General features: G+C 60.3%; 1 protein-coding gene and 1 pseudogene across 1 annotated transcript in view; both read right to left on the reverse strand.

Moving 5' to 3' along the window:
- LOC139257848 (cdc42 effector protein 5-like) overlaps positions 1 to 7,500 on the reverse strand; it is a 14,306-nt gene that overhangs the window by 3,812 nt on the left and 2,994 nt on the right. The window lies entirely within an intron of this gene.
- LOC139257844 (putative uncharacterized protein DDB_G0271982) overlaps positions 1 to 7,500 on the reverse strand; it is a 13,188-nt pseudogene that overhangs the window by 1,329 nt on the left and 4,359 nt on the right.

Raw genomic sequence — 7,500 nt, forward strand, 5'->3', positions numbered from 1 at the left:
ACATGGTCCATGTCTCTGGGCCATACAGGAGGGCGGGTATCACTACAGCCCTGTGGACCATGAGCTGGGTGCTGGGGGTGAGATACCTACTGTACATGGTCCATGTCTCTGAGCCATACAGGAGGGCGGGTATTACTACAGCCCTGTAGACCATGAGCTGGGTGGTAGATTTGAGGGCCTGGTCTTGTGGTCGAATAGCTGGTTTGCGTTCAGGGTTAAATAAATCCGGGATAACGAATGGACCCAGTGCCCTCCCCTCAGAAGGAATGAAGAGCTTTGGGGGTGGGGGGGGGGTCTGTCTCGGGGGTCTGATCCACCATTTACCTTCTCAACCACACCCTCCCTCAATCATTCCTCATCCACTTCCTCCCTTAGGCACTCAGTGACTTCTGCATCGATCCTGATTCGTCCGTAATGAACATGACGGAACTCCACCTGGGACTTATCACAGGTGAGAGGGGTGGGATTGGGAGAGGGTACGGGCACAGATAGAGAGAGAGACAGCCCACCCACCAGACCTGTCCCAATACCTCCAACCCCACCTCCCACCATCTCCCCATATCCCCCAACCCCCTCTCCCCATATCCCCCAACCCCCCCTCTCCTCCTCTCCCCGAACCCCTCTCTCCCCATATCCCCCAACCCCCCCTCTCCCCATATCCCCCAACCCCCCTCTCCCCATATCCCCCAACCCCCCCTCTCCCCATATCCCCCAACCCCCCTCTCCCCATATCCCCCAACCCCCCCTCTCCCCATATCCCCCAACCCCCCCTCTCCCCATATCCCCCAACCCCCCCTCTCCCCATATCCCCCAACCCCCCTCTCCTCCTCTCCCCGAACCCCCCTCTCCCCATATCCCCCAACCCCTCTCCCCATATCCCCCAACCACCCTCTCCTCCTCTCCCCGAACCCCCCTCTCCCCATATCCCCCAACCCCCCCCTCCCCATATCCCCCAACCCCCCCTCTCTCCATATCCCCCAATCCCCCTCTCTCCATATCCCCCAACCCCCCCTCTCCTCCTCTCCCCGAATCCCCCCTCTCCCCATATCCCCCAACCCCCCCTCTCCCCATATCCCCCAACCCCCCTCTCCCCATATCCCCCAACCCCCCCTCTCCCCCAATCCCGCCTCTCCCCATATCCCCCAACCCCCCCTCTCCCCATATCCCCCAATCCCCCTCTCCCCATATCCCCCAACCCCCCCTCCCCAACCCTCCTCTCCCCATATCCCCCAACCCCACCTCTCCCCATATCCCCCAACCCCCCTCTCCCTAAACCCCCCCTCTCTCCATATCCCCCAACCCCCCCTCTCTCCATATCCCCCAACCCCCCTCTCCCCCAAAACCCCCTCCCCATATCCCCCAACCACCCTCTCTCCATATCCCCCAAACCCCATATCCCCAACCCCCCTCTCCCCGAACCCCCCCTCTCCCCATATCCCCCAACCCCCCCTCTCCCCATATCCCCCAACCCCCCCTCTCCCCATATCCCCCAACCCCCCTCTCCCCGAACCCCCCCTCTCCCCATATCCCCCAACCCCCCTCTCCCCATATCCCCCAACCCCCCCTCTCCCCATATCCCCAACCCCCCTCTCCCCGAACCCCCCCTCTCCCCATATCCCCCAACCCCCCTCTCCCCATATCCCCCAACCCCCCCTCTCCCCATATCCCCAACCCCCCTCTCCCCGAACCCCCCCTCTCCCCATATCCCCCAACCCCTCCTCTCCCCATATCCCCCAACACCCCCTCTCCCCAAACACCCCCCCTCTCCCCATATCTCCCAACCCCCCCTCCCCATATCCCCCAACCCCCCTCTCCCCATATCCCCCAACCCCCCCCTCTCCCCATATCCCCCAACCCCCCCTCCCCATATCCCCCAACCCCCCTCTCCCCATATCCCCCAACCCCCCCCTCTCTCCATATCCCCCAACCCCCTCTCCCCCAACCCCCCTCCCCATATCCCCCAACCACCCTCTCTCCATATCCCCCAAACCCCCTCTCCCCAAACCCCCCCTTTCCCCCTCCCCATATGCCCCAACCCCCCTCTCCCCGTATCCCCCAACCCCCCCTCTCCCCCAACCCCCCCTCTCCCCAAACCCACCTTCTCCCCATATCCCCTAACCCCCCTCTCCCCATATCCCCCAACCCCCCTCTCCCCATATCCCCCAACCCCCCTCTCCCCATATCCCCCAACCCCCCTCTCCCCCAACCCCCCTCTCCCCATATCCCCCAACCCCCCTCTCCCCATATCCCCCAACCCCCCTCTCCCCCAACCCCCCTCTCCCCATATCCCCCAACCCCCCTCTCCCCATATCCCCCAACCCCCCCTCTCCCCATATCCCCCAACCCCCCTCTCCCCATATCCCCCAACCCCCCTCTCCCCCAACCCCCCTCACCCCATATCCCCCAACCCCCCTCTCCCCATATCCCCCAACCCCCCCTCTCCCCATATCCCCCAACCCCCCTCACCCCATATCCCCCAACCCCCCCTCTCCCCAAACCCCCCTCTCCCCGAACCCCCCCTCTCCCCATATCCCCCAACCCCCCTCTCCTCATATCCCCCAACCCCCCCTCTCCCCATATCCCCCAACCCCCCTCTCCCCCAACCCCCCTCTCCCCATATCCCCCAACCCCTCTCTCCCCATATCCCCCAACCCCCTCTCCCCATATCCCCCAACACCCCTCTACCCATATCCCCCAACCCCCCCACCCATATCCCCCAACCCCCCCTCTCTCCATATCCCCCAACCCCCCTCTCCCCATATCCGTCAACCCCCCTCTCCCCATATCCCCCAACCCCCCTCTCCTCGTATCCCCCAACCCCCTCCCTCTCCCCATATCCCCCAACCATCCCTCGCCCCGAACCCCCAGCTCTCCCCATATCCCCCAACCCCCCTCTCCCCATAACCCCCAACCCCCCTCTCCCCATATCCCCCAACACCCCTCTACCCATATCCCCCAACCTCCCTCTCCCCAAACCCCACTCTCCCCATATCCCCCAACCCCCCTCTCCCCCAACACCCATCTCCCCATATCCCCCAACACCCATCTCCCCAAACCCCCCCTCTCTCCATATCCCCCAACCCCCCTCTCCCGCAACCCCCCTCTCCCCATATCCCCCAACCACTCTCTCTCCATATGCCCCCTCTCACCCAAACCCCCCATCCCCATATCCCCCAACACCCCTCTACCCATATACCCCAACCCCCCCCCCCAAACCCTACCTCTCCCCATATCCCCCAACCCCCCCTCTCCCCATATCCCCCAACCACCCTCGCCCCCAACCACCCCTCTCCCCATATCCCTCAACCCCCCCTCTCCCCATATCCCCCAACCCGACTCTCCCCATATCCCCCAACCCCCCCTCTCTCCATAATCCCCCAACTCCCCCCTCTCCCCAAATCCCACCTCTCCCCATATCCCCCAACCCCCCTCTCCCCATATCCCCCAACCCCTCTCCCCATAACCCCCCTCTCCCCATATCCAACACCCCTCTACCCATATCCCCCAACCCCCCCTCTCTCCATATCCCCCAACCCCCCTCTCCCCATATCCCCCAACCCCCCTCTCCCCATATCTCCCAACCCCCCTCTCCCCATATCCCCCAACACCCCTCTCCCCAAACCCCCCTCTCCCCCAACCCCCCTCTCCCCCAACACCCCTCTCCCCATATCCCCCAACCCCCCCTCTCTCCATATCCCCCAACCCCCCTCTCCCCCAACCCCCCCCTCTCCCCTGAAACACATCTTCCATCTCCAGATAGTGTAGAGGGAGCTTTAATCTGTATCTAACCCATGCTGTACCTGCCCTGGGAGTGTTTGATGGGACAGTGTAGAGGGAGCTTTACTCTGTATCTAACCCTGTGCTGTACCTGCCCTGGGAGTGTTTGATGGGACAGTGTAGAGGGAGCTTTACTCTGTATCTAAGCCCCTGTACCTGCCCTGGGAGTGTATGATGGGACAGTGTAGCAGGAGCTTTACTCTGTATCTAACCCATGCTGTACCTGCCCTGGGAGTGTTTGATGGGACAGTGTAGAGGGAGCTTTACTCTGTATCTGAGCCCCTGTACCTGCCCTGGGAGTGTATGATGGGACAGTGTAGCAGGAGCTTTACTCTGTATCTAACCCCCTGTACCTGCCCTGGGAGTGTCTGATGGGACAGTGTAGAGGGAGCTTTACTCTGTATCTAACCCTGTGCTGTACCTGCCCTGGGAGTGTTTGATGGGGACAATGTAGAGGGAGCTTTACTCTGTATCTAACCCCCTGTACCTACCCTGAGAGTGTTTGATGGGGCAGTGTAAAGGGAGCTTTACTCTGTATCTAACCCCGTGCTGTACCTGCCCTGGGAGTGTCTGATGGGACAGTGTAGAGGGAGCTTTACTCTGTATCTAACCCCCTGTACCTGCCCTGGGAGTGTTTGATGGGACAGTGTAGAGGGAGCTTTACTCTGTATCTAACCCCCTGTACCTGCCCTGGGAGAGTTTGATGGGACGGTGTAGAGGGAGCTTTACTCTGTATCTAACCCCCTGTACCTGCCCTGGGAGTGTTTGATGGGACAGTGTAGAGGGAGCTTTACTCTGTATCTAACCCCCTTTACCTGCCCTGGGAGTGTTTGATGGGGACAGTGTAGAGGGAGCTTTACTCTGTATCTAACCCCCTGTACCTGCCCTGGGAGTGTTTGATGGGACAGTGTAGAGGGAGCTTTACTCTGTATCTAACCCCGTGCTGTACCTGCTCTGGTAGTGTTTGATGGGACAGTGTAGAGGGAGCTTTACTCTGTATCTAACCCCGTGCTGTACCTGCCCTGGGAGTGTTTGATGGGACAGTGTCGAGGGAGCTTTACTCTGTATCTAACCCCCTGTACCTGCCCTGGGAGTGTTTGATGGGACAGTGTAGAGGGAGCTTTACTCTGTATCTAACCCCCTGTACCTGCTCTGGGAGTGTTTGATGGGACAGTGTAGAGGGAGCTTTACTCTGTATCTAACCTCCTGTACCTGCTCTGGGAGTGTTTGATGGGACAGTGTAGAGGGAGCTTTACTCTGTATCTAACCCCGTGCTGTACCTGCCCAGGGAGTGTTTGATGGGATGGTGTAGAGGGAACTTTACTCACATTGAACGTCATATTGAAGGGTGGATCTTTCTGTGCTTGGATTATTTAACGTGGGGTATCTGTTGCCCACCAGCCACCACACCGAGCTTGGTGGAGCGGGGCCTTGGCCAGGGGTAACCCAGATGACTGGAGACCAGACAACGCTCTATGGCCCTTAATGCCTGCTGTGGGATGTGAGCTGTGAGCTGGGTCCTGTTTTCGAGCCACAGTACGTGGACGACGCCGACATCTGCGCACATTCAGAGGCTGAACTCCAAGTCATTGTCAATACCTTCACCCAGGCGTACGAAAGCATGGGCCTTACACTAAACATCCGTAAGACAAAGGTCCTCCACCAGCCTGTCCTCACCGTACAGCACTGCCCCCCAGTCATCAAGATCCACGGCGTGGCCCTGGACAACGTGGACCATTTCCCATACCTCGGGAGCCTCCTATCAACCAGAGCAGACATTGGCGACGAGGGCCAACACCACCTCCAGTGCGCCAGTGCGGCCTTCGACCGCCTGAGGAAAAGAGTGTTCGAAGACCAGGCCCTCAAATCCACCACCCAGCTCATGGTCTACAGGGCTGTAGTGATACCCACCCTCCTGTATGGCTCAAAGACATGGACCATGTACAGTAGGTATCTCACCCCCAGCACCTAGCTCATGGTCTACAGGGCTGTAGTGATACCCTCCCTCCTGTATGGCCCAGAGACATGGACCATGTACAGTAGGTATCTCACCCCCAGCACCCAGCTCATGGTCTACAGGGCTGTAGTGATACCCGCCCTCCTGTATGGTTCAGAGACAGGGACCATGTACAGTAGGTATCTCACGCCAAGCACCCAGCTCATGGTCTACAGGGCTGTAGTGATACCCAGCCTCCTGTATGGCTCAGAGACATGGACCATGTACAGCAGGTATCTTCCCCCTGCACCCAGCTCATGGTCTACAGGGCTGTAGTGATACCCACCCTCCTGTATGGCTCAGAGACATGGACCATGTACAGTAGGTATCTTCCCCCTGCACCCAGCTCATGGTCTACTGGGCTGTGGTGATACCCAGCCTCCTGTATGGCTCAGAGACATGGACAGTAGACACCTCAAGTCGCTGGAGAAATACTACCAACGCTGTCTCCGCAAGATCCTGCAAATCCCCCGGGAGGACAGACGCACCAACGCTAGCGTCCTCAACCAGGCCAACATCCCCAGCATCGAAGCACTGACCACACTCGACCAGCTCCGCTGGGCAGGGCCACATTGTCCACATGCCCCCAGACACGAGACTCCCCAAAGCGAGCGCTCTACTCGGAACTCCTTCACGGGCAAACGAACCAAAGGACCACACCTCCCTGATAAAGTGCAACATCCACACCCACACCTGGGAGTCTCTGGCCCAAAGACCAGTCCGCCCGGAGTGGAGGAAGTGCATCCGGGAGGGCGCTGAGCACCTCGAGTCTCGTCGCCGAGAGCACGCAGAAAGCAAGCGCAGGCAGCGGAAGGAGCGTGCGGCAAACCAGTCCCACCCTCCCCTTCCCTCAACGTCTATCTGTCCCACCCTGTGACAGGGACTGTGGTTCCTGTATTGGACTGTTCAGTCACCCGAGAACTCATGTTCGAGTGGGAGCAAGTCTTCCTCGATTCCGGGGGACTGCCTAGGATGCACCTGCTTAAAGGAGTGTCTCCGTTCGGATCAAGCGCCTGCAAAGGGATAGAGATAGACAGAGTGGGGTGGGCAATCAGGGGGCAGATGCAGTTTAGTGCGGGGAACATGCGAGCTTATCCTCGAGTTCGAGGGTCTGCCGATGATGGTGACTGATGGCGGGGGGCCTCCTCTGTCGGAGAGGCCCCGGGTTTGCGGGGAGCGAGAGGGTCTTGAGACAATTGCGTGACTCGCACGTTTTCAGCCGCCTGTGCTTCTCGAGGGATGGCTGGAGGAGCGAGGGAGGGGCGGGGTAGGGGAGGTGGGGGGGCGGAGGAAGAGGAGGGAGGGCTCTGTTGCGTGTGTCCGGTCCCTGACTCTCTGCCCCGGCCGGAGGCAACACAGAGCGAGTGTGGAATCGGCAACGACCAGCTCTGAAGCAGTCCGTCACACGCAGGCTCCTCGAGGGGCAGGCGTCTCTCGTTTCCCCCGCACGGTGCGCGATGACGAGGGTACTGAGGGGTAGGGAGTGTCGGCGGGCAGAGGGGGAGTTAGGAGAGACATCAGCCACCGTCTCACCGACTGACGGAGCAAGCTTGAGAGACTGAATGGCCTCCTCCTGTTCCTGCCTTCCTCTCCGACCCAGCACTGTGACCCAACTTAACCCCTCGGTGTAATCTCCACACTCTCTCTCTCTCTGTCCCTCTCTCTCTCTCGCTCTGTCCCTCTCTCTCTCTCGCTCTGTCCCTCTCTCTCTCGCTCTGTCTCTCTCT

This window comes from Pristiophorus japonicus, unplaced genomic scaffold (assembly GCF_044704955.1).
Source record: "Pristiophorus japonicus isolate sPriJap1 unplaced genomic scaffold, sPriJap1.hap1 HAP1_SCAFFOLD_917, whole genome shotgun sequence".
In the NCBI taxonomy this organism is placed as follows: Eukaryota; Metazoa; Chordata; class Chondrichthyes; family Pristiophoridae; genus Pristiophorus; species Pristiophorus japonicus.